Source organism: Lissotriton vulgaris, chromosome 8, assembly GCF_964263255.1.
Source record: "Lissotriton vulgaris chromosome 8, aLisVul1.2, whole genome shotgun sequence".
NCBI lineage: Eukaryota > Metazoa > Chordata > Amphibia > Caudata > Salamandridae > Lissotriton > Lissotriton vulgaris.
This window is the reverse complement of record NC_141696.1, coordinates 155,146,440-155,169,970: the sequence shown is the minus strand read 5'-3', so window position 1 is coordinate 155,169,970 and position 23,531 is coordinate 155,146,440. Positions and strand designations below refer to the sequence as shown.

Here is a 23,531-nt window from a genome sequence, read left to right as displayed (position 1 = left end):
TTGGTTCACAATATCTTTCCCTCTCTGTAGATGATCAAGCAAATGTGGTCAGGATGGCCGAGTGGTCTAAGGCGCTGCGTTAAGGCCGCAGTCTCTCCTGGAGGCGTGAGTTCGAATCCCACTTCTGACAAAACTTTAAGTCCATTTTGTCTCTGAGTTCTTTTAGAATCTCAGCTAAAAATTGGCAGTGCATATAATATCTGAATAAGTAACAAACTTCAGTTTCAACTGCAAATTAATTTGCCCAATTCTGTCTTCAAGCTCGTATAATATTCTTCTAGCACTCGTGGTGTTTTATGTGTTTTTTGGGGGGTGCTTAAAAAGTCCCTTTTATTAATGAAATGGGTTACATTCAGTCTTGTGATATTTTTGGTTTCCAATAAGTAGATTGTTAATTTTATGTAACCTCATTTTCTAATGCTCCATTCAAGAGATGTTTCCACTATGAAATGCAGAGCAAGGGGAAAGAGCACAAGTGATAGAGCGAGTGAGTGAGAAGGGGTGTTGAGGAAGGAGAGAATGAAACAAAGACAGAGTGAGTGAACGGCAGGTAGGCCTAGAAGAGGAGACTAGAAGTGAAGGCGACATACTTTTCCCTGCTTTTGACCTCCCACCCATCCCAAACCGACCACAAACGTACCATCTATGCAACGTTGGTATGCAGAAATTCACGCCTCAGCCAGTGAGGGTAAGTCCCAGGCCAGGGGCTAGAGAGCAAAAGACTGCATGTGCTCAGACGTTCCCTGCTAGGGACAGTTGATCTGAAACAAGGTCTGCTCTCTTGTATCCAGCAAGGATCTAGAAATCCTGCATGAATCTGCAAGGCACAATGACAGCATACATTTGCATAATATGCCCCACCTTCTGCCTTCCTACTTCCTGTGCAGTAGTTGTTTGTGTAGAGAGAGAGGTCGCAGGCAAGGTAATTTTGTGAGTAGGATACAGGACCCTAAATAGCTGGTGAGAGGTATGAGGTATTCTAAAAGCATAAAAATTGTACACCTGTGAAATGAAATGCTTTCACATGTGATCTTCTGTGTTTATTGTCCTGTGCATAAAGTTGCACCTTGTGTTTGAAGGTTTAAATTATTTCAGGCTTGCATGGAGGCAGAAATTTCTGAGTGACTTTTATACATTTCTTAAGACTCTGCACTGTCAGGATGGCCGAGTGGTCTAAGGCGCTGTGTTTAGGCCGCAGTCTCCTCTGGAGGCGTGGGTTCCAATCCCACTTCTGACATGACTTTTGGAGATGTAATCTCCTTTTTCAGGTTAACATCTGATGGAAGTTGCATCTGTTGGTCTTCACCTGGGATGTGATTCCGTCCTCATCTAGTCAAGAGAGCTGGGGTTTCTCATATATTTCGGTTGTATAAAGTCTTGCTGACAAAGTGCAGTCCTTACTATATGAGCATAGGACCCATGTAAGAGCTCATCTGGAAGAGTCATGCTCTTGTATGCCCTGGCCAGACAGGCCATGCAAATATGGAAGAATGCCTAGCATCTGGTAGAAAGTTGGACTCCAGCACACTTACGGCAATTTCCTCAGGGCTGTGATCAGGGGCTGCTTAGATTTGCGTATTCCACCCTATGTTGTGACATTGAAATTCCTTGTTGAATTTGCTTTAGCTAGCCAAGAGGTGGCTGTTGACTCAATTTCAAAGCAGCTTTGGGCCTTTCAAGTGGCTTGTTAATAGCACTTTCTCTTTGTACGCCTTAAAGGTCTAAAGAGTTCTTCATAGGTACTGCTCTCTATGGATTGTTCAAAGATCTGTTGGAAGTACTTATAATAGGATAAATAAATTGAGGGCATGCCTTTTCGGTACCCCACTTGCATGGCTGTCTGGCCTGTGGAAGGTTCCACAAATGCAAGTCAGGATGGCCGAGTGGTCTAAGGCGCTGCGTTCAGGTCGCAGTCTCTTCTGGAGGCGTGGGTTCAAATCCCACTTCTGACAATTGTGTGTTTACTCTACTTTTTTCTTGAGAGAGAAAAAATCTGATCATTTCCCTCACATGGGCTTATATGGTTGTCTACTTGGAAAAGTGCAGTGAGTTTTTTTCTTGCTCTAGCCACTCATGACCTAAGATGTGTGCTTTTTTTGGTTCACAATATCTTTCCCTCTCTGTAGATGATCAAGCAAATGTGGTCAGGATGGCCGAGTGGTCTAAGGCGCTGCGTTAAGGCCGCAGTCTCTCCTGGAGGCGTGAGTTCGAATCCCACTTCTGACAAAACTTTAAGTCCATTTTGTCTCTGAGTTCTTTTAGAATCTCAGCTAAAAATTGGCAGTGCATATAATATCTGAATAAGTAACAAACTTCAGTTTCAACTGCAAATTAATTTGCCCAATTCTGTCTTCAAGCTCGTATAATATTCTTCTAGCACTCGTGGTGTTTTATGTGTTTTTTGGGGGGTGCTTAAAAAGTCCCTTTTATTAATGAAATGGGTTACATTCAGTCTTGTGATATTTTTGGTTTCCAATAAGTAGATTGTTAATTTTATGTAACCTCATTTTCTAATGCTCCATTCAAGAGATGTTTCCACTATGAAATGCAGAGCAAGGGGAAAGAGCACAAGTGATAGAGCGAGTGAGTGAGAAGGGGTGTTGAGGAAGGAGAGAATGAAACAAAGACAGAGTGAGTGAACGGCAGGTAGGCCTAGAAGAGGAGACTAGAAGTGAAGGCGACATACTTTTCCCTGCTTTTGACCTCCCACCCATCCCAAACCGACCACAAACGTACCATCTATGCAACGTTGGTATGCAGAAATTCACGCCTCAGCCAGTGAGGGTAAGTCCCAGGCCAGGGGCTAGAGAGCAAAAGACTGCATGTGCTCAGACGTTCCCTGCTAGGGACAGTTGATCTGAAACAAGGTCTGCTCTCTTGTATCCAGCAAGGATCTAGAAATCCTGCATGAATCTGCAAGGCACAATGACAGCATACATTTGCATAATATGCCCCACCTTCTGCCTTCCTACTTCCTGTGCAGTAGTTGTTTGTGTAGAGAGAGAGGTCGCAGGCAAGGTAATTTTGTGAGTAGGATACAGGACCCTAAATAGCTGGTGAGAGGTATGAGGTATTCTAAAAGCATAAAAATTGTACACCTGTGAAATGAAATGCTTTCACATGTGATCTTCTGTGTTTATTGTCCTGTGCATAAAGTTGCACCTTGTGTTTGAAGGTTTAAATTATTTCAGGCTTGCATGGAGGCAGAAATTTCTGAGTGACTTTTATACATTTCTTAAGACTCTGCACTGTCAGGATGGCCGAGTGGTCTAAGGCGCTGTGTTTAGGCCGCAGTCTCCTCTGGAGGCGTGGGTTCCAATCCCACTTCTGACATGACTTTTGGAGATGTAATCTCCTTTTTCAGGTTAACATCTGATGGAAGTTGCATCTGTTGGTCTTCACCTGGGATGTGATTCCGTCCTCATCTAGTCAAGAGAGCTGGGGTTTCTCATATATTTCGGTTGTATAAAGTCTTGCTGACAAAGTGCAGTCCTTACTATATGAGCATAGGACCCATGTAAGAGCTCATCTGGAAGAGTCATGCTCTTGTATGCCCTGGCCAGACAGGCCATGCAAATATGGAAGAATGCCTAGCATCTGGTAGAAAGTTGGACTCCAGCACACTTACGGCAATTTCCTCAGGGCTGTGATCAGGGGCTGCTTAGATTTGCGTATTCCACCCTATGTTGTGACATTGAAATTCCTTGTTGAATTTGCTTTAGCTAGCCAAGAGGTGGCTGTTGACTCAATTTCAAAGCAGCTTTGGGCCTTTCAAGTGGCTTGTTAATAGCACTTTCTCTTTGTACGCCTTAAAGGTCTAAAGAGTTCTTCATAGGTACTGCTCTCTATGGATTGTTCAAAGATCTGTTGGAAGTACTTATAATAGGATAAATAAATTGAGGGCATGCCTTTTCGGTACCCCACTTGCATGGCTGTCTGGCCTGTGGAAGGTTCCACAAATGCAAGTCAGGATGGCCGAGTGGTCTAAGGCGCTGCGTTCAGGTCGCAGTCTCTTCTGGAGGCGTGGGTTCAAATCCCACTTCTGACAATTGTGTGTTTACTCTACTTTTTTCTTGGGAGAGAAAAAATCAGATCATTTCCCTCACATGGGCTTATATGGTTGTCTACTTGGAAAAGTGCAGTGAGTTTTTTTCTTGCTCTAGCCACTCATGACCTAAGTTGTGTGCTTTTTTTGGTTCACAATATCTTTCCCTCTCTGTAGATGATCAAGCAAATGTGGTCAGGATGGCCGAGTGGTCTAAGGCGCTGCGTTAAGGCCGCAGTTTCTCCTGGAGGCGTGGGTTCGAATCCCACTTCTGACAAAACTTTAAGTCCATTTTGTCTCTGAGTTCTTTTAGAATCTCAGCTAAAAATTGGCAGTGCATATAATATCTGAATAAGTAACAAACTTCAGTTTCAACTGCAAATTAATTTGCCCAATTCTGTCTTCAAGCTCGTATAATATTCTTCTAGCACTCGTGGTGTTTTATGTGTTTTTTGGGGGGTGCTTAAAAAGTCCCTTTTATTAATGAAATGGGTTACATTCAGTCTTGTGATATTTTTGGTTTCTAATAAGTAGATTGTTAATTTTATGTAACCTCATTTTCTAATGCTCCATTCAAGAGATGTTTCCACTATGAAATGCAGAGCAAGGGGAAAGAGCACAAGTGATAGAGCGAGTGAGTGAGAAGGGGTGTTGAGGAAGGAGAGAATGAAACAAAGACAGAGTGAGTGAACGGCAGGTAGGCCTAGAAGAGGAGACTAGAAGTGAAGGCGACATACTTTTCCCTGCTTTTGACCTCCCACCCATCCCAAACTGACCACAAACGTACCATCTATGCAACGTTGGTATGCAGAAATTCACGCCTCAGCCAGTGAGGGTAAGTCCCAGGCCAGGGGCTAGAGAGCAAAAGACTGCATGTGCTCAGACGTTCCCTGCTAGGGACAGTTGATCTGAAACAAGGTCTGCTCTCTTGTATCCAGCAAGGATCTAGAAATCCTGCATGAATCTGCAAGGCACAATGACAGCATACATTTGCATAATATGCCCCACCTTCTGCCTTCCTACTTCCTGTGCAGTAGTTGTTTGTGTAGAGAGAGAGGTCGCAGGCAAGGTAATTTTGTGAGTAGGATACAGGACCCTAAATAGCTGGTGAGAGGTATGAGGTATTCTAAAAGCATAAAAATTGTACACCTGTGAAATGAAATGCTTTCACATGTGATCTTCTGTGTTTATTGTCCTGTGCATAAAGTTGCACCTTGTGTTTGAAGGTTTAAATTATTTCAGGCTTGCATGGAGGCAGAAATTTCTGAGTGACTTTTATACATTTCTTAAGACTCTGCACTGTCAGGATGGCCGAGTGGTCTAAGGCGCTGTGTTTAGGCCGCAGTCTTCTCTGGAGGCGTGGGTTCGAATCCCACTTCTGACATGACTTTTGGAGATGTAATCTCCTTTTTCAGTTTAACATCTGATGGAAGTTGCATCTGTTGGTCTTCACCTAGGATGTGATTCCGTCCTCATCTAGTCAAGAGAGCTGGGGTTTCTCATATATTTCGGTTGTATAAAGTCTTGCTGACAAAGTGCAGTCCTTACTATATGAGCATAGGACCCATGTAAGAGCTCATCTGGAAGAGTCATGCTCTTGTATGCCCTGGCCAGACAGGCCATGCAAATATGGAAGAATGCCTAGCATCTGGTAGACAGTTGGACTCCAGCACACTTACGGCAATTTCCTCAGGGCTGTGATCAGGGGCTGCTTAGATTTGCGTATTCCACCCTATGTTGTGACATTGAAATTCCTTGTTGAATTTGCTTTAGCTAGCCAAGAGGTGGCTGTTGACTCAATTTCAAAGCAGCTTTGGGCCTTTCAAGTGGCTGGTTAATAGCACTTTCTCTTTGTACGCCTTAAAGGTCTAAAGAGTTCTTCATAGGTACTGCTCTCTATGGATTGTTCAAAGATCTGTTGGAAGTACTTATAATAGGATAAATAAATTGAGGGCATGCCTTTTCGGTACCCCACTTGCATGGCTTTCTGGCCTGTGGAAGGTTCCACAAATGCAAGTCAGGATGGCCGAGTGGTCTAAGGCGCTGCGTTCAGATCGCAGTCTCTTCTGGAGGCGTGGGTTCAAATCCCACTTCTGACAATTGTGTGTTTACTCTACTTTTTTCTTGAGAGAGAAAAAATCTGATCATTTCCCTCACATGGGCTTATATGGTTGTCTACTTGGAAAAGTGCAGTGAGTTTTTTTCTTGCTCTAGCCACTCATGACCTAAGATGTGTGCTTTTTTTGGTTCACAATATCTTTCCCTCTCTGTAGATGATCAAGCAAATGTGGTCAGGATGGCCGAGTGGTCTAAGGCGCTGCGTAAAGGCCGCAGTCTCTCCTGGAGGCGTGGGTTCGAATCCCACTTCTGACAAAACTTTAAGTCCATTTTGTCTCTGAGTTCTTTTAGAATCTCAGCTAAAAATTGGCAGTGCATATAATATCTGAATAAGTAACAAACTTCAGTTTCAACTGCAAATTAATTTGCCCAATTCTGTCTTCAAGCTCGTATAATATTCTTCTAGCACTCGTGGTGTTTTATGTGTTTTTTGGGGGGTGCTTAAAAAGTCCCTTTTATTAATGAAATGGGTTACATTCAGTCTTGTGATATTTTTGGTTTCCAATAAGTAGATTGTTAATTTTATGTAACCTCATTTTCTAATGCTCCATTCAAGAGATGTTTCCACTATGAAATGCAGAGCAAGGGGAAAGAGCACAAGTGATAGAGCGAGTGAGTGAGAAGGGGTGTTGAGGAAGGAGAGAATGAAACAAAGACAGAGTGAGTGAACGGCAGGTAGGCCTAGAAGAGGAGACTAGAAGTGAAGGCGACATACTTTTCCATGCTTTTGACCTCCCACCCATCCCAAACCAACCACAAACGTACCATCTATGCAACGTTGGTATGCAGAAATTCACGCCTCAGCCAGTGAGGGTAAGTCCCAGGCCAGGGGCTAGAGAGCAAAAGACTGCATGTGCTCAGACGTTCCCTGCTAGGGACAGTTGATCTGAAACAAGGTCTGCTCTCTTGTATCCAGCAAGGATCTAGAAATCCTGCATGAATCTGCAAGGCACAATGACAGCATACATTTGCATAATATGCCCCACCTTCTGCCTTCCTACTTCCTGTGCAGTAGTTGTTTGTGTAGAGAGAGAGGTCGCAGGCAAGGTAATTTTGTGAGTAGGATACAGGACCCTAAATAGCTGGTGAGAGGTATGAGGTATTTTAAAAGCATAAAAATTGTACACCTGTGAAATGAAATGCTTTCACATGTGATCTTCTGTGTTTATTGTCCTGTGCATAAAGTTGCACCTTGTGTTTGAAGGTTTAAATTATTTCAGGCTTGCATGGAGGCAGAAATTTCTGAGTGACTTTTATACATTTCTTAAGACTCTGCACTGTCAGGATGGCCGAGTGGTCTAAGGCGCTGTGTTTAGGCCGCAGTCTCCTCTGGAGGCGTGGGTTTGAATCCCACTTCTGACATGACTTTTGGAGATGTAATCTCCTTTTTCAGGTTAACATCTGATGGAAGTTGCATCTGTTGGTCTTCACCTGGGATGTGATTCCGTCCTCATCTAGTCAAGAGAGCTGGGGTTTCTCATATATTTCGGTTGTATAAAGTCTTGCTGACAAAGTGCAGTCCTTACTATATGAGCATAGGACCCATGTAAGAGCTCATCTGGAAGAGTCATGCTCTTGTATGCCCTGGCCAGACAGGCCATGCAAATATGGAAGAATGCCTAGCATCTGGTAGACAGTTGGACTCCAGCACACTTACGGCAATTTCCTCAGGGCTGTGATCAGGGGCTGCTTAGATTTGCGTATTCCACCCTATGTTGTGACATTGAAATTCCTTGTTGAATCTGCTTTAGCTAGCCAAGAGGTGGCTGTTGACTCAATTTCAAAGCAGCTTTGGGCCTTTCAAGTGGCTGGTTAATAGCACTTTCTCTTTGTACGCCTTAAAGGTCTAAAGAGTTCTTCATAGGTACTGCTCTCTATGAATTGTTCAAAGATCTGTTGGAAGTACTTATAATAGGATAAATAAATTGAGGGCATGCCTTTTCGGTACCCCACTTGCATGGCTGTCTGGCCTGTGGAAGGTTCCACAAATGCAAGTCAGGATGGCCGAGTGGTCTAAGGCGCTGCATTCAGGTCGCAGTCTCTTCTGGAGGTGTGGGTTCAAATCCCACTTCTGACAATTGTGTGTTTACTCTACTTTTTTCTTGGGAGAGAAAAAATCAGATCATTTCCCTCACATGGGCTTATATGGTTGTCTACTTGGAAAAGTGCAGTGAGTTTTTTTCTTGCTCTAGCCACTCATGACCTAAGTTGTGTGCTTTTTTTGGTTCACAATATCTTTCCCTCTCTGTAGATGATCAAGCAAATGTGGTCAGGATGGCCGAGTGGTCTAAGGCGCTGCGTTAAGGCCGCAGTCTCTCCTGGAGGCGTGGGTTCGAATCCCACTTCTGACAAAACTTTAAGTCCATTTTGTCTCTGAGTTCTTTTAGAATCTCAGCTAAAAATTGGCAGTGCATATAATATCTGAATAAGTAACAAACTTCAGTTTCAACTGCAAATTAATTTGCCCAATTCTGTCTTCAAGCTCGTATAATATTCTTCTAGCACTCGTGGTGTTTTATGTGTTTTTTGGGGGGTGCTTAAAAAGTCCCTTTTATTAATGAAATGGGTTACATTCAGTCTTGTGATATTTTTGGTTTCCAATAAGTAGATTGTTAATTTTATGTAACCTCATTTTCTAATGCTCCATTCAAGAGATGTTTCCACTATGAAATGCAGAGCAAGGGGAAAGAGCACAAGTGATAGAGCGAGTGAGTGAGAAGGGGTGTTGAGGAAGGAGAGAATGACACATAGACAGAGTGAGTGAACGGCAGGTAGGCCTAGAAGAGGAGACTAGAAGTGAAGGCGACATACTTTTCCATGCTTTTGACCTCCCACCCATCCCAAACCGACCACAAACGTACCATCTATGCAACGTTGGTATGCAGAAATTCACGCCTCAGCCAGTGAGGGTAAGTCCCAGGCCAGGGGCTAGAGAGCAAAAGACTGCATGTGCTCAGACGTTCCCTGCTAGGGACAGTTGATCTGAAACAAGGTCTGCTCTCTTGTATCCAGCAAGGATCTAGAAATCCTGCATGAATCTGCAAGGCACAATGACAGCATACATTTGCATAATATGCCCCACCTTCTGCCTTCCTACTTCCTGTGCAGTAGTTGTTTGTGTAGAGAGAGAGGTCGCAGGCAAGGTAATTTTGTGAGTAGGATACAGGACCCTAAATAGCTGGTGAGAGGTATAAGGTATTCTAAAAGCATAAAAATTGTACACCTGTGAAATGAAATGCTTTCACATGTGATCTTCTGTGTTTATTGTCCTGTGCATAAAGTTGCACCTTGTGTTTGAAGGTTTAAATTATTTCAGGCTTGCATGGAGGCAAAAATTTCTGAGTTACTTTTATACATTTCTTAAGACTCTGCACTGTCAGGATGGCCGAGTGGTCTAAGGCGCTGTGTTTAGGCCGCAGTCTCCTCTGGAGGTGTGGGTTCGAATCCCACTTCTGACATGACTTTTGGAGATGTAATCTCCTTTTTCAGGTTAACATCTGATGGAAGTTGCATCTGTTGGTCTTCACCTGGGATGTGATTCCGTCCTCATCTAGTCAAGAGCGCTGGGGTTTCTCATATATTTCGGTTGTATAAAGTCTTGCTGACAAAGTGCAGTCCTTACTATATGAGCATAGGACCCATGTAAGAGCTCATCTGGAAGAGTCATGCTCTTGTATGCCCTGGCCAGACAGGCCATGCAAATATGGAAGAATGCCTAGCATCTGGTAGACAGTTGGACTCCAGCACACTTACGGCAATTTCCTCAGGGCTGTGATCAGGGGCTGCTTAGATTTGAGTATTCCACCCTATGTTGTGACATTGAAATTCCTTGTTGAATTTGCTTTAGCTAGCCAAGAGGTGGCTGTTGACTCAATTTCAAAGCAGCTTTGGGCCTTTCAAGTGGCTGGTTAATAGCACTTTCTCTTTGTACGCCTTAAAGGTCTAAAGAGTTCTTCATAGGTACTGCTCTCTATGGATTGTTCAAAGATCTGTTGGAAGTACCTATAATAGGATAAATAAATTGAGGGCATGCCTTTTCGGTACCCCACTTGCATGGCTCTCTGGACTGTGGAAGGTTCCATAAATGCAAGTCAGGATGGCCGAGTGGTCTAAGGCGCTGAGTTCAGGTCGCAGTCTCTTCTGGAGGCGTGGGTTCAAATCCCACTTCTGACAATTGTGTGTTTACTCTACTTTTTTCTTGAGAGAGAAAAAATCTGATCATTTCCCTCACATGGGCTTATATGGTTGTCTACTTGGAAAAGTGCAGCGAGTTTTTTTCTTGCTCTAGCCACTCATGACCTAAGATGTGTGCTTTTTTTGGTTCACAATATCTTTCCCTCTCTGTAGTTGATCAAGCAAATGTGGTCAGGATGGCCGAGTGGTCTAAGGCGCTGCGTTTAGGCCGCAGTCTCTCCTGGAGGCGTGGGTTCGAATCCCACTTCTGACAAAACTTTAAGTCCATTTTGTCTCTGAGTTCTTTTAGAATCTCAGCTAAAAATTGGCAGTTCATATAATATCTGAATAAGTAACAAACTTCAGTTTCAACTGCAAATTAATTTGCCCAATTCTGTCTTCAAGCTCGTATAATATTCTTCTAGCACTCGTGGTGTTTTATGTGTTTTTTGGGGGGTGCTTAAAAAGTCCCTTTTATTAATGAAATGGGTTACATTCAGTCTTGTGATATTTTTGGTTTCCAATAAGTAGATTGTTAATTTTATGTACCCTCATTTTCTAATGCTCCATTCAAGAGATGTTTCCACTATGAAATGCAGAGCAAGGGGAAAGAGCACAAGTGATAGAGCGAGTGAGTGAGAAGGGGTGTTGAGGAAGGAGAGAATGAAACAAAGACAGAGTGAGTGAACGGCAGGTAGGCCTAGAAGAGGAGACTAGAAGTGAAGGCGACATACTTTTCCCTGCTTTTGACCTCCCACCCATCCCAAACCGACCACAAACGTACCATCTATGCAACGTTGGTATGCAGAAATTCACGCCTCAGCCAGTGAGGGTAAGTCCCAGGCCAGGGGCTAGAGAGCAAAAGACTGCATGTGCTCAGACGTTCCCTGCTAGGGACAGTTGATCTGAAACAAGGTCTGCTCTCTTGTATCCAGCAAGGATCTAGAAATCCTGCATGAATCTGCAAGGCACAATGACAGCATACATTTGCATAATATGCCCCACCTTCTGCCTTCCTACTTCCTGTGCAGTAGTTGTTTGTGTAGAGAGAGAGGTCGCAGGCAAGGTAATTTTGTGAGTAGGATACAGGACCCTAAATAGCTGGTGAGAGGTATGAGGTATTCTAAAAGCATAAAAATTGTACACCTGTGAAATGAAATGCTTTCACATGTGATCTTCTGTGTTTATTGTCCTGTGCATAAAGTTGCACCTTGTGTTTGAAGGTTTAAATTATTTCAGGCTTGCATGGAGGCAGAAATTTCTGAGTGACTTTTATACATTTCTTAAGACTCTGCACTGTCAGGATGGCCGAGTGGTCTAAGGCGCTGTGTTTAGGCCGCAGTCTCCTCTGGAGGCGTGGGTTCGAATCCCACTTCTGACATGACTTTTGGAGATGTAATCTCCTTTTTCAGGTTAACATCTGATGGAAGTTGCATCTGTTGGTCTTCACCTGGGATGTGATTCCGTCCTCATCTAGTCAAGAGAGCTGGGGTTTCTCATATATTTCGGTTGTATAAAGTCTTGCTGACAAAGTGCAGTCCTTACTATATGAGCATAGGACCCATGTAAGAGCTCATCTGGAAGAGTCATGCTCTTGTATGCCCTGGCCAGACAGGCCATGCAAATATGGAAGAATGCCTAGCATCTGGTAGACAGTTGGACTCCAGCACACTTACGGCAATTTCCTCAGGGCTGTGATCAGGGGCTGCTTAGATTTGCGTATTCCACCCTATGTTGTGACATTGAAATTCCTTGTTGAATATGCTTTAGCTAGCCAAGAGGTGGCTGTTGACTCAATTTCAAAGCAGCTTTGGGCCTTTCAAGTGGCTGGTTAATAGCACTTTCTCTTTGTACGCCTTAAAGGTCTAAAGAGTTCTTCATAGGTACTGCTCTCTATGGATTGTTCAAAGATCTGTTGGAAGTACTTATAATAGGATAAATAAATTGAGGGCATGCCTTTTCGGTACCCCACTTGCATGGCTGTCTGGCCTGTGGAAGGTTCCACAAATGCAAGTTAGGATGGCCGAGTGGTCTAAGGCGCTGCGTTCAGGTCGCAGTCTCTTCTGGAGGCGTGGGTTCAAATCCCACTTCTGACAATTGTGTGTTTACTCTACTTTTTTCTTGGGAGAGAAAAAATCTGATCATTTCCCTCACATGGGCTTATATGGTTGTCTACTTGGAAAAGTGCAGTGAGTTTTTTTCTTGCTCTAGCCACTCATGACCTAAGTAGTGTGTTTTTTTTGGTTCACAATATCTTTTCCTCTCTGTAGATGATCAAGCAAATGTGGTCAGGATGGCCGAGTGGTCTAAGGCGCTGCGTTAAGGCCGCAGTCTCTCCTGGAGGCGTGGGTTCGAATCCCACTTCTGACAAAACTTTAAGTCCATTTTGTCTCTGAGTTCTTTTAGAATCTCAGCTAAAAATTGGCAGTGCATATAATATCTGAATAAGTAACAAACTTCAGTTTCAACTGCAAATTAATTTGCCCAATTCTGTCTTCAAGCTCGTATAATATTCTTCTAGCACTCGTGGTGTTTTATGTGTTTTTTGGGGGGTGCTTAAAAAGTCCCTTTTATTAATGAAATGGGTTACATTCAGTCTTGTGATATTTTTGGTTTCCAATAAGTAGATTGTTAATTTTATGTAACCTCATTTTTCTAATGCTACATTCAAGAGATGTTTCCACTATGAAATGCAGAGCAAGGGGAAAGAGCACAAGTGATAGAGCGAGTGAGTGAGAAGGGGTGTTGAGGAAGGAGAGAATGAAACAAAGACAGAGTGAGTGAACGGCAGGTAGGCCTAGAAGAGGAGACTAGAAGTGAAGGCGACATACTTTTCCCTGCTTTTGACCTCCCACCCATCCCAAACCGACCACAAACGTACCATCTATGCAACGTTGGTATGCAGAAATTCACGCCTCAGCCAGTGAGGGTAAGTCCCAGGCCAGGGGCTAGAGAGCAAAAGACTGCATGTGCTCAGACGTTCCCTGCTAGGGACAGTTGATCTGAAACAAGGTCTGCTCTCTTGTATCCAGCAAGGATCTAGAAATCCTGCATGAATCTGTAAGACACAATGACAGCATACATTTGCATAATATGCCCCACCTTCTGCCTTCCTACTTCCTGTGCAGTAGTTGTTTGTGTAGAGAGAGAGGTCGCAGGCAAGGTAATTTTGTGAGTAGGATACAGGACCCTAAATAGCTGGTGAGAGGTATGAGGTATTCTAAAAGCATAAAAATTGTACACCTGTGAAATGAAATGCTTTCACATGTGATCTTCTGTGTTTATTGTCCTGTGCATAAAGTTGCACCTTGTGTTTGAAGGTTTAAATTATTTCAGGCTTGCATGGAGGCAGAAATTTCTGAGTGACTTTTATACATTTCTTAAGACTCTGCACTGTCAGGATGGCCGAGTGGTCTAAGGCGCTGTGTTTAGGCCGCAGTCTCCTCTGGAGGCGTGGGTTCGAATCCCACTTCTGACATGACTTTTGGAGATGTAATCTCCTTTTTCAGTTTAACATCTGATGGAAGTTGCATCTGTTGGTCTTCACCTAGGATGTGATTCCGTCCTCATCTAGTCAAGAGAGCTGGGGTTTCTCATATATTTCGGTTGTATAAAGTCTTGCTGACAAAGTGCAGTCCTTACTATATGAGCATAGGACCCATGTAAGAGCTCATCTGGAAGAGTCATGCTCTTGTATGCCCTGGCCAGACAGGCCAAACAAATATGGAAGAATGCCTAGCATCTGGTAGACAGTTGGACTCCAGCACACTTACGGCAATTTCCTCAGGGCTGTGATCAGGGGCTGCTTAGATTTGCGTATTCCACCCTATGTTGTGACATTGAAATTCCTTGTTGAATTTGCTTTAGCTAGCCAAGAGGTGGCTGTTGACTCAATTTCAAAGCAGCTTTGGGCCTTTCAAGTGGCTGGTTAATAGCACTTTCTCTTTGTACGCCTTAAAGGTCTGAAGATTTCTTCATAGGTACTGCTCTCTATGGATTGTTCAAAGATCTGTTGGAAGTACTTATAATAGGATAAATAAATTGAGGGCATGCCTTTTCGGTACCCCACTTGCATGGCTGTCTGGCCTGTGGAAGGTTCCACAAATGCAAGTCAGGATGGCCGAGTGGTCTAAGGCGCTGCGTTCAGGTCGCAGTCTCTTCTGGAGGCGTGGGTTCAAATCCCACTTCTGACAATTGTGTGTTTACTCTACTTTTTTCTTGAGAGAGAAAAAATCTGATCATTTCCCTCACATGGGCTTATATGGTTGTCTACTTGGAAAAGTGCAGTGAGTTTTTTTCTTGCTCTAGCCACTCATGACCTAAGATGTGTGCTTTTTTTGGTTCACAATATCTTTCCCTCTCTGTAGATGATCAAGCAAATGTGGTCAGGATGGCCGAGTGGTCTAAGGCGCTGCGTTAAGGCCGCAGTCTCTCCTGGAGGCGTGGGTTCGAATCCCACTTCTGACAAAACTTTAAGTCCATTTTGTCTCTGAGTTCTTTTAGAATCTCAGCTAAAAATTGGCAGTGCATATAATATCTGAATAAGTAACAAACTTCAGTTTCAACTGCAAATTAATTTGCCCAATTCTGTCTTCAAGCTCGTATAATATTCTTCTAGCACTCGTGGTGTTTTATGTGTTTTTTGGGGGGTGCTTAAAAAGTCCCTTTTTTTAATGAAATGGGTTACATTCAGTCTTGTGATATTTTTGGTTTCCAATAAGTAGATTGTTAATTTTATGTAACCTCATTTTCTAATGCTCCATTCAAGAGATGTTTCCACTATGAAATGCAGAGCAAGGGGAAAGAGCACAAGTGATAGAGCGAGTGAGTGAGAAGGGGTGTTGAGGAAGGAGAGAATGAAACAAAGACAGAGTGAGTGAACGGCAGGTAGGCCTAGAAGAGGAGACTAGAAGTGAAGGCGACATACTTTTCCATGCTTTTGACCTCCCACCCATCCCAAACCAACCACAAACGTACCATCTATGCAACGTTGGTATGCAGAAATTCACGCCTCAGCCAGTGAGGGTAAGTCCCAGGCCAGGGGCTAGAGAGCAAAAGACTGCATGTGCTCAGACGTTCCCTGCTAGGGACAGTTGATCTGAAACAAGGTCTGCTCTCTTGTATCCAGCAAGGATCTAGAAATCCTGCATGAATCTGCAAGGCACAATGACAGCATACATTTGCATAATATGCCCCACCTTCTGCCTTCCTACTTCCTGTGCAGTAGTTGTTTGTGTAGAGAGAGAGGTCGCAGGCAAGGTAATTTTGTGAGTAGGATACAGGACCCTAAATAGCTGGTGAGAGGTATGAGGTATTCTAAAAGCATAAAAATTGTACACCTGTGAAATGAAATGCTTTCACATGTGATCTTCTGTGTTTATTGTCCTGTGCATAAAGTTGCACCTTGTGTTTGAAGGTTTAAATTATTTCAGGCTTGCATGGAGGCAGAAATTTCTGAGTGACTTTTATACATTTCTTAAGACTCTGCACTGTCAGGATGGCCGAGTGGTCTAAGGCGCTGTGTTTAGGCCGCAGTCTCCTCTGGAGGCGTGGGTTCGAATCCCACTTCTGACATGACTTTTGGAGATGTAATCTCCTTTTTCAGGTTAACATCTGATGGAAGTTGCATCTGTTGGTCTTCACCTGGGATGTGATTCCGTCCTCATCTAGTCAAGAGAGCTGGGGTTTCTCATATATTTCGGTTGTATAAAGTCTTGCTGACAAAGTGCAGTCCTTACTATATGAGCATAGGACCCATGTAAGAGCTCATCTGGAAGAGTCATGCTCTTGTATGCCCTGGCCAGACAGGCCATGCAAATATGGAAGAATGCCTAGCATCTGGTAGACAGTTGGACTCCAGCACACTTACGGCAATTTCCTCAGGGCTGTGATCAGGGGCTGCATAGATTTGCGTATTCCACCCTATGTTGTGACATTGAAATTCCTTGTTGAATTTGCTTTAGCTAGCCAAGAGGTGGCTGTTGACTCAATTTCAAAGCAGCTTTGGGCCTTTCAAGTGGCTGGTTAATAGCACTTTCTCTTTGTACGCCTTAAAGGTCTAAAGAGTTCTTCATAGGTACTGCTCTCTATGGATTGTTCAAAGATCTGTTGGAAGTACTTATAATAGGATAAATAAATTGAGGGCATGCCTTTTCGGTACCCCACTTGCATGGCTGTCTGGCCTGTGGAAGGATCCACAAATGCAAGTCAGGATGGCCGAGTGGTCTAAGGCGCTGCGTTCAGGTCGCAGTCTCTTTTGGAGGCGTGGGTTCAAATCCCACTTCTGACAATTGTGTGTTTACTCTACTTTTTTCTTGGGAGAGAAAAAATCAGATCATTTCCCTCACATGGGCTTATATGGCTGTCTACTTGGAAAAGTGCAGTGAGTTTTTTTCTTGCTCTAGCCACTCATGACCTAAGTTGTGTGCTTTTTTTGGTTCACAATATCTTTCCCTCTCTGTAGATGATCAAGCAAATGTGGTCAGGATGGCCGAGTGGTCTAAGGCGCTGCGTTAAGGCCGCAGTCTCTCCTGGAGGTGTGGGTTCGAATCCCACTTCTGACAAAACTTTAAGTCCATTTTGTCTCTGAGTTCTTTTAGAATCTCAGCTAAAAATTGGCAGTGCATATAATAACTGAATAAGTAACAAACTTCAGTTTCAACTGCAAATTAATTTGCCCAATTCTGTCTTCAAGCTCGTATAATATTCTTCTAGCACTCGTGGTGTTTTATGTGTTTTTTGGGGGGTGCTTAAAAAGTCCCTTTTATTAATGAAATGGGTTACATTCAGTCTTGTGATATTTTTGGTTTCCAATAAGTAGATTGTTAATTTTATGTAACCTCATTTTCTAATGCTCCATTCAAGAGATGTTTCCACTATGAAATGCAGAGCAAGGGGAAAGAGCACAAGTGATAGAGCGAGTGAGTGAGAAGGGGTGTTGAGGAAGGAGAGAATGAAACAAAGACAGAGTGAGTGAACAGCAGGTAGGCCTAGAAGAGGAGACTAGAAGTGAAGGCGACATACTTTTCCCTGCTTTTGACCTCCCACCCATCCCAAACTGACCACAAACGTACCATCTATGCAACGTTGGTATGCAGAAATTCACGCCTCAGCCAGTGAGGGTAAGTCCCAGGCCAGGGGCTAGAGAGCAAAAGACTGCATGTGCTCAGACGTTCCCTGCTATGGACAGTTGATCTGAAACAAGGTCTGCTCTCTTGTATCCAGCAAGGATCTAGAAATCCTGCATGAATCTGCAAGGCACAATGACAGCATACATTTGCATAATATGCCCCACCTTCTGCCTTCCTACTTCCTGTGCAGTAGTTGTTTGTGTAGAGAGAGAGGTCGCAGGCAAGGTAATTTTGTGAGTAGGATACAGGACCCTAAATAGCTGGTGAGAGGTATGAGGTATTTTAAAAGCATAAAAATTGTACACCTGTGAAATGAAATGCTTTCACATGTGATCTTCTGTGTTTATTGTCTTGTGCATAAAGTTGCACCTTGTGTTTGAAGGTTTAAATTATTTCAGGCTTGCATGGAGGCAGAAATTTCTGAGTGACTTTTATACATTTCTTAAGACTCTGCACTGTCAGGATGGCCGAGTGGTCTAAGGCGCTGTGTTTAGGCCGCAGTCTCCTCTGGAGGCGTGGGTTCGAATCCCACTTCTGACATGACTTTTGGAGATGTAATCTCCTTTTTCAGGTTAACATCTGATGGAAGTTGCATCTGTTGGTCTTCACCTGGGATGTGATTCCGTCCTCATCTAGTCAAGAGAGCTGGGGTTTCTCATATATTTCGGTTGTATAAAGTCTTGCTGACAAAGTGCAGTCCTTACTATATGAGCATAGGACCCATGTAAGAGCTCATCTGGAAGAGTCATGCTCTTGTATGCCCTGGCCAGACAGGCCATGCAAATATGGAAGAATGCCTAGCATCTGGTAGAAAGTTGGACTCCAGCACACTTACGGCAATTTCCTCAGGGCTGTGATCAGGGGCTGCTTAGATTTGCGTATTCCACCCTATGTTGTGACATTGAAATTCCTTGTTGAATTTGCTTTAGCTAGCCAAGAGGTGGCTGTTGACTCAATTTCAAAGCAGCTTTGGGCCTTTCAAGTGGCTGGTTAATAGCACTTTCTCTTTGTACGCCTTAAAGGTCTAAAGAGTTCTTCATAGGTACTGCTCTCTATGGATTGTTCAAAGATCTGTTGGAAGTACTTATAATAGGATAAATAAATTGAGGGCATGCCTTTTCGGTACCCCACTTGCATGGCTTTCTGGCCTGTGGAAGGTTCCACAAATGCAAGTCAGGATGGCCGAGTGGTCTAAGGCGCTGCGTTCAGATCGCAGTCTCTTCTGGAGGCGTGGGTTCAAATCCCACTTCTGACAATTGTGTGTTTACTCTACTTTTTTCTTGAGAGAGAAAAAATCTGATCATTTCCCTCACATGGGCTTATATGGTTGTCTACTTGGAAAAGTGCAGTGAGTTTTTTTCTTGCTCTAGCCACTCATGACCTAAGATGTGTGCTTTTTTTGGTTCACAATATCTTTCCCTCTCTGTAGATGATCAAGCAAATGTGGTCAGGATGGCCGAGTGGTCTAAGGCGCTGCGTTAAGGCCGCAGTCTCTCCTGGAGGCGTGAGTTCGAATCCCACTTCTGACAAAACTTTAAGTCCATTTTGTCTCTGAGTTCTTTTAGAATCTCAGCTAAAAATTGGCAGTGCATATAATATCTGAATAAGTAACAAACTTCAGTTTCAACTGCAAATTAATTTGCCCAATTCTGTCTTCAAGCTCGTATAATATTCTTCTAGCACTCGTGGTGTTTTATGTGTTTTTTGGGGGGTGCTTAAAAAGTCCCTTTTATTAATGAAATGGGTTACATTCAGTCTTGTGATATTTTTGGTTTCCAATAAGTAGATTGTTAATTTTATGTAACCTCATTTTCTAATGCTCCATTCAAGAGATGTTTCCACTATGAAATGCAGAGCAAGGGGAAAGAGCACAAGTGATAGAGCGAGTGAGTGAGAAGGGGTGTTGAGGAAGGAGAGAATGAAACAAAGACAGAGTGAGTGAACGGCAGGTAGGCCTAGAAGAGGAGACTAGAAGTGAAGGCGACATACTTTTCCCTGCTTTTGACCTCCCACCCATCCCAAACCGACCACAAACGTACCATCTATGCAACGTTGGTATGCAGAAATTCACGCCTCAGCCAGTGAGGGTAAGTCCCAGGCCAGGGGCTAGAGAGCAAAAGACTGCATGTGCTCAGACGTTCCCTGCTAGGGACAGTTGATCTGAAACAAGGTCTGCTCTCTTGTATCCAGCAAGGATCTAGAAATCCTGCATGAATCTGCAAGGCACAATGACAGCATACATTTGCATAATATGCCCCACCTTCTGCCTTCCTACTTCCTGTGCAGTAGTTGTTTGTGTAGAGAGAGAGGTCGCAGGCAAGGTAATTTTGTGAGTAGGATACAGGACCCTAAATAGCTGGTGAGAGGTATGAGGTATTCTAAAAGCATAAAAATTGTACACCTGTGAAATGAAATGCTTTCACATGTGATCTTCTGTGTTTATTGTCCTGTGCATAAAGTTGCACCTTGTGTTTGAAGGTTTAAATTATTTCAGGCTTGCATGGAGGCAGAAATTTCTGAGTGACTTTTATACATTTCTTAAGACTCTGCACTGTCAGGATGGCCGAGTGGTCTAAGGCGCTGTGTTTAGGCCGCAGTCTCCTCTGGAGGCGTGGGTTCCAATCCCACTTCTGACATGACTTTTGGAGATGTAATCTCCTTTTTCAGGTTAACATCTGATGGAAGTTGCATCTGTTGGTCTTCACCTGGGATGTGATTCCGTCCTCATCTAGTCAAGAGAGCTGGGGTTTCTCATATATTTCGGTTGTATAAAGTCTTGCTGACAAAGTGCAGTCCTTACTATATGAGCATAGGACCCATGTAAGAGCTCATCTGGAAGAGTCATGCTCTTGTATGCCCTGGCCAGACAGGCCATGCAAATATGGAAGAATGCCTAGCATCTGGTAGAAAGTTGGACTCCAGCACACTTACGGCAATTTCCTCAGGGCTGTGATCAGGGGCTGCTTAGATTTGCGTATTCCACCCTATGTTGTGACATTGAAATTCCTTGTTGAATTTGCTTTAGCTAGCCAAGAGGTGGCTGTTGACTCAATTTCAAAGCAGCTTTGGGCCTTTCAAGTGGCTTGTTAATAGCACTTTCTCTTTGTACGCCTTAAAGGTCTAAAGAGTTCTTCATAGGTACTGCTCTCTATGGATTGTTCAAAGATCTGTTGGAAGTACTTATAATAGGATAAATAAATTGAGGGCATGCCTTTTCGGTACCCCACTTGCATGGCTGTCTGGCCTGTGGAAGGTTCCACAAATGCAAGTCAGGATGGCCGAGTGGTCTAAGGCGCTGCGTTCAGGTCGCAGTCTCTTCTGGAGGCGTGGGTTCAAATCCCACTTCTGACAATTGTGTGTTTACTCTACTTTTTTCTTGGGAGAGAAAAAATCAGATCATTTCCCTCACATGGGCTTATATGGTTGTCTACTTGGAAAAGTGCAGTGAGTTTTTTTCTTGCTCTAGCCACTCATGACCTAAGTTGTGTGCTTTTTTTGGTTCACAATATCTTTCCCTCTCTGTAGATGATCAAGCAAATGTGGTCAGGATGGCCGAGTGGTCTAAGGCGCTGCGTTAAGGCCGCAGTTTCTCCTGGAGGCGTGGGTTCGAATCCCACTTCTGACAAAACTTTAAGTCCATTTTGTCTCTGAGTTCTTTTAGAATCTCAGCAAAAAATTGGCAGTGCATATAATATCTGAATAAGTAACAAACTTCAGTTTCAACTGCAAATTAATTTGCCCAATTCTGTCTTCAAGCTCGTATAATATTCTTCTAGCACTCGTGGTGTTTTATGTGTTTTTTGGGGGGTGCTTAAAAAGTCCCTTTTATTAATGAAATGGGTTACATTCAGTCTTGTGATATTTTTGGTTTCTAATAAGTAGATTGTTAATTTTATGTAACCTCATTTTCTAATGCTCCATTCAAGAGATGTTTCCACTATGAAATGCAGAGCAAGGGGAAAGAGCACAAGTGATAGAGCGAGTGAGTGAGAAGGGGTGTTGAGGAAGGAGAGAATGAAACAAAGACAGAGTGAGTGAACGGCAGGTAGGCCTAGAAGAGGAGACTAGAAGTGAAGGCGACATACTTTTCCCTGCTTTTGACCTCCCACCCATCCCAAACTGACCACAAACGTACCATCTATGCAACGTTGGTATGCAGAAATTCACGCCTCAGCCAGTGAGGGTAAGTCCCAGGCCAGGGGCTAGAGAGCAAAAGACTGCATGTGCTCAGACGTTCCCTGCTAGGGACAGTTGATCTGAAACAAGGTCTGCTCTCTTGTATCCAGCAAGGATCTAGAAATCCTGCATGAATCTGCAAGGCACAATGACAGCATACATTTGCATAATATGCCCCACCTTCTGCCTTCCTACTTCCTGTGCAGTAGTTGTTTGTGTAGAGAGAGAGGTCGCAGGCAAGGTAATTTTGTGAGTAGGATACAGGACCCTAAATAGCTGGTGAGAGGTATGAGGTATTCTAAAAGCATAAAAATTGTACACCTGTGAAATGAAATGCTTTCACATGTGATCTTCTGTGTTTATTGTCCTGTGCATAAAGTTGCACCTTGTGTTTGAAGGTTTAAATTATTTCAGGCTTGCATGGAGGCAGAAATTTCTGAGTGACTTTTATACATTTCTTAAGACTCTGCACTGTCAGGATGGCCGAGTGGTCTAAGGCGCTGTGTTTAGGCCGCAGTCTTCTCTGGAGGCGTGGGTTCGAATCCCACTTCTGACATGACTTTTGGAGATGTAATCTCCTTTTTCAGTTTAACATCTGATGGAAGTTGCATCTGTTGGTCTTCACCTAGGATGTGATTCCGTCCTCATCTAGTCAAGAGAGCTGGGGTTTCTCATATATTTCGGTTGTATAAAGTCTTGCTGACAAAGTGCAGTCCTTACTATATGAGCATAGGACCCATGTAAGAGCTCATCTGGAAGAGTCATGCTCTTGTATGCCCTGGCCAGACAGGCCATGCAAATATGGAAGAATGCCTAGCATCTGGTAGACAGTTGGACTCCAGCACACTTACGGCAATTTCCTCAGGGCTGTGATCAGGGGCTGCTTAGATTTGCGTATTCCACCCTATGTTGTGACATTGAAATTCCTTGTTGAATTTGCTTTAGCTAGCCAAGAGGTGGCTGTTGACTCAATTTCAAAGCAGCTTTGGGCCTTTCAAGTGGCTGGTTAATAGCACTTTCTCTTTGTACGCCTTAAAGGTCTAAAGAGTTCTTCATAGGTACTGCTCTCTATGGATTGTTCAAAGATCTGTTGGAAGTACTTATAATAGGATAAATAAATTGAGGGCATGCCTTTTCGGTACCCCACTTGCATGGCTTTCTGGCCTGTGGAAGGTTCCACAAATGCAAGTCAGGATGGCCGAGTGGTCTAAGGCGCTGCGTTCAGATCGCAGTCTCTTCTGGAGGCGTGGGTTCAAATCCCACTTCTGACAATTGTGTGTTTACTCTACTTTTTTCTTGAGAGAGAAAAAATCTGATCATTTCCCTCACATGGGCTTATATGGTTGTCTACTTGGAAAAGTGCAGTGAGTTTTTTTCTTGCTCTAGCCACTCATGACCTAAGATGTGTGCTTTTTTTGGTTCACAATATCTTTCCCTCTCTGTAGATGATCAAGCAAATGTGGTCAGGATGGCCGAGTGGTCTAAGGCGCTGCGTAAAGGCCGCAGTCTCTCCTGGAGGCGTGGGTTCGAATCCCACTTCTGACAAAACTTTAAGTCCATTTTGTCTCTGAGTTCTTTTAGAATCTCAGCTAAAAATTGGCAGTGCATATAATATCTGAATAAGTAACAAACTTCAGTTTCAACTGCAAATTAATTTGCCCAATTCTGTCTTCAAGCTCGTATAATATTCTTCTAGCACTCGTGGTGTTTTATGTGTTTTTTGGGGGGTGCTTAAAAAGTCCCTTTTATTAATGAAATGGGTTACATTCAGTCTTGTGATATTTTTGGTTTCCAATAAGTAGATTGTTAATTTTATGTAACCTCATTTTCTAATGCTCCATTCAAGAGATGTTTCCACTATGAAATGCAGAGCAAGGGGAAAGAGCACA

The 23,531-nt window shown here is 43.4% G+C and overlaps 30 non-coding genes across 30 annotated transcripts; all 30 read left to right on the top strand.

Annotated features, from left to right (window-relative positions):
* Nucleotides 1-47: 47 nt before the first annotated feature.
* On the top strand, nucleotides 48-130 carry TRNAL-AAG (transfer RNA leucine (anticodon AAG)). The gene has a single exon. It is a non-coding gene; the product is annotated as a tRNA-Leu (tRNA).
* A 1,024-nt stretch (nucleotides 131-1,154) lies between these two features.
* Nucleotides 1,155-1,237, top strand: TRNAL-UAG (transfer RNA leucine (anticodon UAG)). The gene has a single exon. It is a non-coding gene; the product is annotated as a tRNA-Leu (tRNA).
* Nucleotides 1,238-1,869: 632 nt separating this feature from the next.
* TRNAL-CAG (transfer RNA leucine (anticodon CAG)) lies at nucleotides 1,870-1,952 on the top strand. Its single transcript has one exon. It is a non-coding gene; the product is annotated as a tRNA-Leu (tRNA).
* A 191-nt stretch (nucleotides 1,953-2,143) lies between these two features.
* On the top strand, nucleotides 2,144-2,226 carry TRNAL-AAG (transfer RNA leucine (anticodon AAG)). Its single transcript has one exon. It is a non-coding gene; the product is annotated as a tRNA-Leu (tRNA).
* Nucleotides 2,227-3,250: 1,024 nt separating this feature from the next.
* Nucleotides 3,251-3,333, top strand: TRNAL-UAG (transfer RNA leucine (anticodon UAG)). Its single transcript has one exon. It is a non-coding gene; the product is annotated as a tRNA-Leu (tRNA).
* A 632-nt stretch (nucleotides 3,334-3,965) lies between these two features.
* TRNAL-CAG (transfer RNA leucine (anticodon CAG)) lies at nucleotides 3,966-4,048 on the top strand. The gene has a single exon. It is a non-coding gene; the product is annotated as a tRNA-Leu (tRNA).
* A 191-nt stretch (nucleotides 4,049-4,239) lies between these two features.
* Nucleotides 4,240-4,322, top strand: TRNAL-AAG (transfer RNA leucine (anticodon AAG)). The gene has a single exon. It is a non-coding gene; the product is annotated as a tRNA-Leu (tRNA).
* A 1,024-nt stretch (nucleotides 4,323-5,346) lies between these two features.
* TRNAL-UAG (transfer RNA leucine (anticodon UAG)) lies at nucleotides 5,347-5,429 on the top strand. Its single transcript has one exon. It is a non-coding gene; the product is annotated as a tRNA-Leu (tRNA).
* A 632-nt stretch (nucleotides 5,430-6,061) lies between these two features.
* Nucleotides 6,062-6,144, top strand: TRNAL-CAG (transfer RNA leucine (anticodon CAG)). The gene has a single exon. It is a non-coding gene; the product is annotated as a tRNA-Leu (tRNA).
* A 1,298-nt stretch (nucleotides 6,145-7,442) lies between these two features.
* On the top strand, nucleotides 7,443-7,525 carry TRNAL-UAG (transfer RNA leucine (anticodon UAG)). Its single transcript has one exon. It is a non-coding gene; the product is annotated as a tRNA-Leu (tRNA).
* Nucleotides 7,526-8,431: 906 nt separating this feature from the next.
* Nucleotides 8,432-8,514, top strand: TRNAL-AAG (transfer RNA leucine (anticodon AAG)). The gene has a single exon. It is a non-coding gene; the product is annotated as a tRNA-Leu (tRNA).
* Nucleotides 8,515-9,538: 1,024 nt separating this feature from the next.
* On the top strand, nucleotides 9,539-9,621 carry TRNAL-UAG (transfer RNA leucine (anticodon UAG)). The gene has a single exon. It is a non-coding gene; the product is annotated as a tRNA-Leu (tRNA).
* Nucleotides 9,622-10,527: 906 nt separating this feature from the next.
* Nucleotides 10,528-10,610, top strand: TRNAL-UAG (transfer RNA leucine (anticodon UAG)). The gene has a single exon. It is a non-coding gene; the product is annotated as a tRNA-Leu (tRNA).
* Nucleotides 10,611-11,634: 1,024 nt separating this feature from the next.
* On the top strand, nucleotides 11,635-11,717 carry TRNAL-UAG (transfer RNA leucine (anticodon UAG)). Its single transcript has one exon. It is a non-coding gene; the product is annotated as a tRNA-Leu (tRNA).
* Nucleotides 11,718-12,349: 632 nt separating this feature from the next.
* On the top strand, nucleotides 12,350-12,432 carry TRNAL-CAG (transfer RNA leucine (anticodon CAG)). Its single transcript has one exon. It is a non-coding gene; the product is annotated as a tRNA-Leu (tRNA).
* A 191-nt stretch (nucleotides 12,433-12,623) lies between these two features.
* TRNAL-AAG (transfer RNA leucine (anticodon AAG)) lies at nucleotides 12,624-12,706 on the top strand. Its single transcript has one exon. It is a non-coding gene; the product is annotated as a tRNA-Leu (tRNA).
* Nucleotides 12,707-13,731: 1,025 nt separating this feature from the next.
* On the top strand, nucleotides 13,732-13,814 carry TRNAL-UAG (transfer RNA leucine (anticodon UAG)). The gene has a single exon. It is a non-coding gene; the product is annotated as a tRNA-Leu (tRNA).
* A 632-nt stretch (nucleotides 13,815-14,446) lies between these two features.
* Nucleotides 14,447-14,529, top strand: TRNAL-CAG (transfer RNA leucine (anticodon CAG)). Its single transcript has one exon. It is a non-coding gene; the product is annotated as a tRNA-Leu (tRNA).
* Nucleotides 14,530-14,720: 191 nt separating this feature from the next.
* Nucleotides 14,721-14,803, top strand: TRNAL-AAG (transfer RNA leucine (anticodon AAG)). Its single transcript has one exon. It is a non-coding gene; the product is annotated as a tRNA-Leu (tRNA).
* A 1,024-nt stretch (nucleotides 14,804-15,827) lies between these two features.
* On the top strand, nucleotides 15,828-15,910 carry TRNAL-UAG (transfer RNA leucine (anticodon UAG)). Its single transcript has one exon. It is a non-coding gene; the product is annotated as a tRNA-Leu (tRNA).
* A 632-nt stretch (nucleotides 15,911-16,542) lies between these two features.
* Nucleotides 16,543-16,625, top strand: TRNAL-CAG (transfer RNA leucine (anticodon CAG)). Its single transcript has one exon. It is a non-coding gene; the product is annotated as a tRNA-Leu (tRNA).
* Nucleotides 16,626-16,816: 191 nt separating this feature from the next.
* TRNAL-AAG (transfer RNA leucine (anticodon AAG)) lies at nucleotides 16,817-16,899 on the top strand. Its single transcript has one exon. It is a non-coding gene; the product is annotated as a tRNA-Leu (tRNA).
* Nucleotides 16,900-17,923: 1,024 nt separating this feature from the next.
* TRNAL-UAG (transfer RNA leucine (anticodon UAG)) lies at nucleotides 17,924-18,006 on the top strand. Its single transcript has one exon. It is a non-coding gene; the product is annotated as a tRNA-Leu (tRNA).
* A 632-nt stretch (nucleotides 18,007-18,638) lies between these two features.
* On the top strand, nucleotides 18,639-18,721 carry TRNAL-CAG (transfer RNA leucine (anticodon CAG)). The gene has a single exon. It is a non-coding gene; the product is annotated as a tRNA-Leu (tRNA).
* A 191-nt stretch (nucleotides 18,722-18,912) lies between these two features.
* Nucleotides 18,913-18,995, top strand: TRNAL-AAG (transfer RNA leucine (anticodon AAG)). The gene has a single exon. It is a non-coding gene; the product is annotated as a tRNA-Leu (tRNA).
* A 1,024-nt stretch (nucleotides 18,996-20,019) lies between these two features.
* Nucleotides 20,020-20,102, top strand: TRNAL-UAG (transfer RNA leucine (anticodon UAG)). The gene has a single exon. It is a non-coding gene; the product is annotated as a tRNA-Leu (tRNA).
* A 632-nt stretch (nucleotides 20,103-20,734) lies between these two features.
* TRNAL-CAG (transfer RNA leucine (anticodon CAG)) lies at nucleotides 20,735-20,817 on the top strand. Its single transcript has one exon. It is a non-coding gene; the product is annotated as a tRNA-Leu (tRNA).
* A 191-nt stretch (nucleotides 20,818-21,008) lies between these two features.
* TRNAL-AAG (transfer RNA leucine (anticodon AAG)) lies at nucleotides 21,009-21,091 on the top strand. The gene has a single exon. It is a non-coding gene; the product is annotated as a tRNA-Leu (tRNA).
* Nucleotides 21,092-22,115: 1,024 nt separating this feature from the next.
* On the top strand, nucleotides 22,116-22,198 carry TRNAL-UAG (transfer RNA leucine (anticodon UAG)). The gene has a single exon. It is a non-coding gene; the product is annotated as a tRNA-Leu (tRNA).
* Nucleotides 22,199-22,830: 632 nt separating this feature from the next.
* Nucleotides 22,831-22,913, top strand: TRNAL-CAG (transfer RNA leucine (anticodon CAG)). The gene has a single exon. It is a non-coding gene; the product is annotated as a tRNA-Leu (tRNA).
* Nucleotides 22,914-23,531: the final 618 nt, after the last annotated feature.